We start from the raw sequence: 8,379 nt of genomic DNA on the forward strand, positions 1-8,379 counted from the left end.
TGCATACCTAGGCCCTGGGTTTGATTCCTCAGCACCACATAAGCAAAAAAGAAAAAACCTGGAAGTGGCGCTGTGACTCAAGTGGTAGCTAGCCTTGAGCTGAAGAGCTGAGGGACAGCGCCCAGGCCCAGAGTTCAGGCCCCACGACCGGACCCCCAAAAAAAAATCCAGACGTGGAGGTGTGGCTCAAGTGGCAGAACACCGGCCTTAAGCAAAAAGGCCAAGTGAGAATACAAAGCACTGAGTTCAAGCCGCAGTAATGGCACTAAAATGGAAGGAAGAATGGAAGGCAGGCAGGCAGGCAGGCACTGGTGGCTCATGCCTGTAGTCCTAGTTACTCAGGAAGCTGTGATCTGATGATCTCTGTTCAAAGCAGCCTGACAGAAAAGTTCCCATGAGACTTTTATCTCCAATTAGCCACTAGAAAACTGAAAGTGACTCTGTGGCTCAAGTAGAAGAGTGCTAGCCTTAAGCAAGAGCTCAGGGACAGTGCCCAGGCCCTAAGTTCAAGCCCCATGAGCAACCAAGAAATAAAGAAGCCAAGAGGAGAGGGGGTGAGAGTCCTGTGCATGTGGAAGACCGTGTTATCAGTTCTGTGAGTGGGAGCCAGGCGTAGGCTGGCTGCGTGGGTTCAGTGCGGCCTTTCTATGTCTAGACCTTTGGTTTCTTAGAGGTTTTGCTGGGTAACAAATATCTGGGAATTTTCAGTGAACAACACAGATTTTTAAAAAAAAAAACATCTGCTTTTTTCTCTATTTTTTTGTTTTTTTTATTGTAAAAATAATGTACAGAGGGGTTACAGTTACATGAGTAAGGGAATGAGTCCATTTCCTATGGAGCATTGTTACCTCCTCCTTTGTTTTTCCCCTACCGTCCCTTCCCTCCCCACCGCCCCAATTTCCCTATTTTTAAAGTTGTTATTATAAAGGTGAAGCACGGAAGGGTCACAGTTACATAAGTCAGGTGAAGCATGCATTTCTTTTTGGACAAGGTCACCCCTTCCCTCGCTCCCTCCCAGTCCCCGCCAGGCGTGCAGTTCATTTTCAACATAAAGTCTAGCGCATGCCACTGCTGCTCTGGTCTACCCTTTGTCCCTCCATTTTTGTGCCCTCCCCCTTACTTTCCCAAAGACAGATAAACGAACAGACGAAATGAAAACAGAAACAGCAACAAAGAAAAAACCTCTTGTTTTCATTTCCTGGAGTTCATTCTGATAAATATTACTTTATATTAGGAATTATGTCTTTGTGTTCCTCCCCTAAGAGTATCCTCCTTTGGTCTCACTGTGTGTGAATGCCCAGAGTCCTGTGTAATTTATTGTGCCCCAGTGTATTCTAGATTTAGCTTCCACACGAGAGAAAACATGAGCCGTCTGTGTCTCTGAGCTTGGCTTACCTCATTTAAAGTGATTTTTTAAAAATAGGAAATCTCTTTCTTTTTAAAGCTTATATTTCAAAGAGGGGAAAGGGAAGTTAGTGTTAACATAGTCCGTCAGTAGGCTGGTGGAAGATATGTAGTACTGGAGGGAAAATGAGCAGAATGAAAAAGTCAAGGAACTGCCGGGCGCCGGCGGCTCCCGCCTGTCATCCTAGCTACTCAGGAGGCTGAGATCTGAGGATGGTGATTCAAAGCCAGCTCAGGCAGGACAGTCCGTGAGACTCTTATTCCCAGCCTCTGTGAGATTCCTATTTCCAATTAACCACCAGAAATTGGAAATGGAGGTGTGGCTCAAGTGGTAGGGTGCTAGCCTGGAGCAGAAAAGCTCAGGGACAGCACCCAGGCCCTGAATTCAAACCCCCTGACTGACAAAGAAAAAATGAAAGGGAGGAGGAAGGGAGGGAGGGAGGGAGGGAGGGAGGGAGGGAGGGAAGACAGGCAGGTAAGCCAGGTGCCAGTGGCTCTCGCCTATAATCCTCGCTATTTAGGAGGGAAGAAGTGGCTGCAGTTGTTTTTGTCTCTTTTTAATAGATCGGGACAGATTGTACCTGGTGGAGAAGAGTATGGAAACAAGAGCCATGCCAATGATGAGGGGAGGGGTCCAGGCAGGTTAAGTAGCAAGCTGAGGAATAAAGCTAGCAAATACCCAGCATTTCGGAGGGGCCCTGAGGAGACAGGCAGCTGGGGCAAGAGAGGAGCACGAGGAGGGGTGGGGGGTGAGAGCAGAGGGCAGGAGTGTGGAGAGCGGAGCAGACCCTGGGGACCTCCAGGACCTTGGTCCACACTTGGTCCCAGGAAAAGTTCTGAGTCAGTCCAAGCACAAGAAAGAGTAGGACAACAAGCAGGGAGCCAGTGGCTCACACCTGTAATCCCAGCTTCTGAGGAGGCCAAGATCTGAGGATCATGGTTTGAAGCCAACCTAGGCAGGAAAGTCCATGAGATTTTTATCTCCAATTAACCCCCAGAAAACCAGAAGTGGTACTGTGGCTCAAAGTGGTAGAGCTTTGAGTGATAAACCTCAGGGACAGTGCCCAGGTCCTGAGTTCAAGCCCCATGCCTGACCAAAAAAATTTCTTTTAAGTAATACAACAGCCAGGTGCTGGTGGCTCACGCTTGTAAGCCTAGCTACTCAGAGGCTGAGATCTGAGGATCGCAGTTCAAAGCCAGCCCAGGCAGGACAGTCTGTGAGACTCTTATCTCAAATAAACTACTAGAAAGCCAGAAGTAGCGCTGTAGCTCAAGTGGTAGAGCGCTCGCCTTGAGCTGAAGAGCGCAGGGACAGCACCCAGGCCCAGAGTTCAAGCCCCACGACCGGCCAAAATATATGTGTGTGTGTGTGTGTGTGTATACACACACACACACACACACACACACACACATATATATAACAAATCCTTTTATTTGTGTTTTTTGTTTTTAAACCAACTTTGTGATTTTTTTTTTTTGGCAGTACTAGGCTTTGGACTCAGGGCCTTGTACTTGCTAGGCTGGCATTCTACCACTTGAGTTATATCTTCAGTCCTATTGCTTTAGTTATTTTTGAATAGGGTCTCTTGTTTTTTTCAGGGCTGTCCTTGGACTTTGATCCTCCTATCTGTGGCCTCTCACAGAGATGACTATAGGCATGAGGCATCACACCTGGCTTGTTCTTTGAGATAGAGCTGCTCTAGTTCCCCCCGGCCCCTTGGTTGGACTCAAACCTTCACCCTCCTCATCTCTGCTTCTGAAGTAGCTGGGATTACAGGTGTGAGCTACCATGCCTGTCCCCACCAGTTTGTGAACTTTGTTAATGGGTAATAACTAGATATTACAGAATTGTGCACAATTAGAGATGAAGCGGTGTAGACCACAGAATTAAATGGAGCAGCCTTTGGGAAAGGTCCATCTTCAGTATTTTGCTTAACTCTCACTATGTATACCCCAAAGCACGCGTGCAACTTGAAATCGTGCGTCAGTTCAGAGGATCGCCCTTTGGCTGCCGTTGGCTGGCAGCAGGTCACAGCGGCTGTGGCTGTTTAGGAGGGGAAGATGTGGCAGTGTCAGGCCGCGGAGAGGTGACAGGTGGTTGCGTCCTGGTCCAAAGCCATCAGGACTTGGCTTGGGATTGGGTGTGAGCGTGCGTGGAGGGCGGAATGCCAGGATGATCCCACGGCTGTGCACTGAGCAAGCGAAAGGGAGGAAAGAGGCAAGAAAGGGAGAGAGGAGCAGGACTGAGTGTGGGCGATCTGTTAGAGACCCGAGCAGGATGAGTCACAATGGGATGTACAACTGGGTCTAAGTACTGCGAGGAAGGCCTGGACGGACGGGGACCTTGTCAGCATGCAATGGTCCTCAAGGCCCTGAGACTGGATGGAGGTGTTCCGGGTGGGAGCCCCACGAGGCACCCAGACACCAGGAGGAAGATGAAGAGCTGGACGGCCGGGATGCCTGAGGAAGGGTGGCTCCGCAGGCAGCAGGAAAGCCAGTTCTAGAGGACAGCGCAGCCGACAGGGTCAGCAAGACGAGGCCTGGGCTGGAGGGGCATTCGGCAGGGTGAGGTGGCCAGCGTCCCTGCCTGGGCCATTCTTAATGGGGTGTGTGCCTGATGTGATCGCGGCGTGAGGGAGAGGTGCAGACAGCAATACAGATGTTGAGGAGCTTGGTTTCCAGCCCAGGCAGGAAAGCCCATAAAACTTATCTCCAATTAACCACCAGAAAGACAGCAGTGGAGCGGTGGCTCAAATGGTAGAGCACCTGCCTGAGTGGAGAAATCTCAGGGATATACTCAGGCCCTGACTTCAAGCCCTAGGACTGGCACAAAAAGAAAGGAAGAAGGGAAGAAGGGAAGGAAGGGAGGGAGGGAGGGAAGGAGGGAGGGAGAGAAAGAGATGGTCCAAGGTGCCAGAGGAGCTGCAGGGTTTGGAGACCAGCGAATTGGGCAGAATACTGCAAACAAAAAGAAGAGACTGTCAGAAAGCTGGGTACAAGGGACTGAAGTCGGGGTGCTGTAGCTCCTGCAGTGGTCTGGAAGATGACTTTGGGAAGCCGGATGCCGGTTGCTCACGCCTGTCATCCTAGCTACTCAGGAGGCTGAGATCTGAGGAACATGGTTCAAAGCCAGCCTGAGCAGGAAAGTCCGTGAGACTCTTATCTCCAATAAACCACTCAGAAAACCAGAAGTAGCTCTGTGGCTCAAGTGGTAGAGGGCTCGCCTTGAGCTGAAGAGCTGAGGGACAGCGCCCAGGCCACAGATTGTAGGAAGGTAATTGGTTTAAGCAGGGGCCACAGCCTTCCAGAACAAAGACCTATTAGGGGTGATAAGCAAAGCCAAGGGCCTGGAAGCAGCAGGGAGGAGCAAAGATCCCTACCCCACCCCCCACCCTGAGCCAGCGTCGGGGCCTGGCAGTGGCAGGGAGGCCAGGAGGTCCGGGTAAGGAGTGCTCCCAGGAATGGAGTGATAGACACTTACCCAACAACAGCTGTAAGGATTAGTGGGAGACACGAGCAGGAAAGGTGGGGGTACATAGGGCTTCCTGGGGCTTAGGGGGCAGAGAGTATGAGGATAAAGTGTGTCATTAGCTCAAGCCTGGTGTCCTGAAGGTAGAGCCATCGTGGGGGAGAGGAGGTGCAGGTGGCAGAGGTCAGGGCACAGAGAGCTGAGGGCCTGCGTCAGGTCCGTGAGCCACCCATCCTGGCCTCCTCCTGACAGGGCCAAGGTAGTTGAGGGGCTCACGTACACTGAGTCCTCCTGCGCTTTTGGTTTGTAGGATTGCTTAGTTTGGGCAGTACTGGGATTTGAACACAAGGTCTTGTACTTGCTAGGCAGGCACTCTACCATATGAGCCATGTCTTCAAACCATGTTTGCATTTGTTATTTCAAGGTAGGGTCTTGCTTTATGCTCAAGCCCAAGCTGACCTGGGCTGTGATCCCTGTGTTGCTGGGGATGACAGGTGTGTGCCGCCATGCCCAGCCTTTGCTTTGGAGCTAAGAGTCACAAGCTTCTCCCCTTGCCCTGGGCTGACCTCCAACTTTAGTCCCTCAACCTCTGCTTCCCACATAACTGGGATTTTAGTTTTTTGGGGGTAGGATTGTTTGTTTTTGGAGAATGAGACTCTGAGTTTGCAAACACTTTACCATTTGAGCCACACACTCCAGGCTTTTTTTCTTTTGGTTTATTTCTTTCAGAAAAGGTCTTGCATTTTTGTCCAGACCAACCTCAGATTGCAGTCCTCTTACCTCTGCCTCCTGAGCAGCTTAGGACCATCAGTGTATTTGCTCATGCGCACTTGTTTTTTGGATAGGGCCAACTTGTCCCTGGGCTGGCCTGGAACCTCCATCTTTTTCGGAGTGTTTTATTTGTACACCCACTGTCCATGGCCCTTAGGTCTGACTTCTCCAAAATGCAGATGCAGTATTTCCTGTCTGTGCAATTCTCTCTCAGGTGACAAACTAAATCTGAGCCTGTGTTAGCTGGTCAAAGCAGCAGTTTATTCCTGCCTTAAAGTCTCCAGAAGTTTTCCCAAGGGAGAGGCAGGGCATTAGGCCATCAGGAAAACTTCCCTGACACTAGTCAGGTGAGCGCCACAATGGAGAACTGGAGGTCACGGGATGAGACCCACCCCCTCAGCTAGAAAAAGAACCAGCTGGGTGCCATGGACCAGCAGGTATGGGCCGCTGGAAGAGGTGCAGTGACCCGCTAAGGGCTTGGGAGGATAGGAGATCTTGGCCCCAGTCTGGGCTAGAGGTGGGGGCCAGCCCTCTATACCTTCCCATCATCCTTGGAGGTGGGAAGGCCAGCAGTGCCCTCAGTGCACAGATGAAGACAGGCATTTCTCCAGGAAGTCACAGGCCCAGGGCCTCAGAGATGGGCCTGAGAAGCTGTGGCTCCAGCAGCCAGCATGTTGCTCCCCGAACCTGTGTCCTCAGCCCCACAGTGTCCCACACAGAGGACTCAGCCAGTATCTGCAGACTAGAGAAGAGACAGGAAGAATGGGATGGGGGCTGCGTGGCCCCTAGAAGCTCTGGCATCTGGGACTGGTCAGGAACCCAGCAGGAGCAGGACCTCAGCAGGGGACAGAGGACTCTGGGGAGATAGTAGCATCTTGGCCCAAGAGGTGAGGCAGCCCAGAGAGGAAGGGGAAGGCTGTGGCTGCCTGGAGCTGTGGCCTGGGCGGGTCACACACATCAGGGCCATGGGCTCCAGCCAGACCTGCCAGGTGTTGATCTACAGAGATGACAAGCAACCCAGCCTGTCCTGGCCCAAAGGTTCCACTACTCATAGGGTCCTGCAGGCCAAAGGCAGAGCTGTGCTGCTGGGGGACAGAGGATATAGCACCCCTTAGGGTTCCATAGAATAACGCCCCCCCCCAGACAGACAGACAGACACACCAGCCTATCCACGCAGAAATGAGAGCCAGGCCTAGGGAGCTCCTTTTATTTGTACAGTGCCATAAGCTGTTGTAAAAGCTACTGGGCATGAACTGCGATAAGGGACTACCCCATTCATGGTGCCGCAGGGTGAAAACGGGCTGTGAATTCAAAATGTGCTTTGCCTCTGGGCCAGAGGGACGCTCTGTGCCCCAGAGGCCCAGCCCTGCGTGGCTCCTCCCGCAACCAGCAACCAGCAACCAGCGCTTTCAATGTTTGCCATTCATTGTGTGTGTGCTGGGGGGGAGGGGTGTCAAGGAGCATCCTATTAGTCCCCGGGCAAAGCCACGCAGGCAGAGAGCACAGGACTGTTCACATTCAGCTAACCTTTATCATGCACCTGCCCACCCTGCAGGACCCTGGGGACCCCACGGTAAGGTCTTTCCCTCCTGGCAGGGGGCCCACGGCAGGTGTGGCACAGCAAACGAGTGTGAGAGGAGGGAGGGGGCCTCAGGGCGTCCACAGCCGGCCCAGGCCCACATGGCACTAGCGACTTGCTGTCTCTCATGTCTCTCTGCTGTCTCTCCCTCTCCCTCTCCCTCTCCCCCCACCCCTTCTCATGGATCCTGTCTTTCTGGAATCCCTGTATTTCAGAGTAGGAAGGGCTCTGGAATTCCCTGGTCAAACTCCCTCCCTTGACTCCTGAAGAAGCCGAAGCAGAGATAACAGAGACTCACCCAAGGTCACCAAGCTATTCCTGTGCCCTAATTTCTCTGTGGGTTTTTTTTCCTCTCTTTATCTATCACCTTTGCTGTGTGCACATGTGTGTGTGGGCACCTGCACATGGTGTGTATCTCTATGTGTGTACCCAAAACTAACACAGAAAGGCAAAATCACCAATCACCGAGAGAGAGAGAGCTTCCTTCCCAGTAGCCAATGGTGGCCCGGGCACAGAAACCTGGCGCACACAGGGCAGGTGGAGAGAGACCATGCCGAGCACCCCGCCTGATCTTCCAAATGTCCTGTCTTGGGAGGGGGGTGCGGGGACCCTCCTCCCATTGCTGAGGATCCCTCCTGGCTCCTTGGTCTAGCCAGAGCCCCCCCCTGGCTTGGCTTAGGCCAGACAGGGTCCCCGGGCATGCGCAGGGGGTCAGTAACCAGAAAAAAGGGGGATCGGTGAGGGCGGAGATGGGCAGATCGCAGAAGTGGGGGTTCGTCACCCCGAGAGTTCCGAGGGGTTTCTCTCCACACACGTGGGGTGTTTCATTCCACAAGCAACGCCGCATTGCTGGGGGTGGGAGCAGGAAGGGGGGTGGGGGTCTCTCCGTCCTTTCTCCCTCCAGGTTCCTTTGTTCCTTCTCTCCCTCCCTCCTCTCCCCTGCCGGCCTCCCCTGTCTCCTTCTAGCCCTCCACCCCCTCCCCTCCTCGCCCTCCCCTCCTCTGCCCCCCCATCGGTGTCCCCAAGTGGGACCCGCACGGAGGGCGGGAGGGCGGGGCTCGGGCCGGGCCTGGCGGCCGTCTTCCCGCAGGGAAGGGGTTAAGTCTCTTCCCCGCACCCCTCCTCCCTTCCCGCCTCCCGGGCCGCCGCCGCCGCC

The sequence above is a fragment of the Dipodomys ordii genome, unplaced genomic scaffold, assembly GCF_000151885.1.
Source record: "Dipodomys ordii isolate 6190 unplaced genomic scaffold, Dord_2.0 Scaffold101, whole genome shotgun sequence".
NCBI lineage: Eukaryota > Metazoa > Chordata > Mammalia > Rodentia > Heteromyidae > Dipodomys > Dipodomys ordii.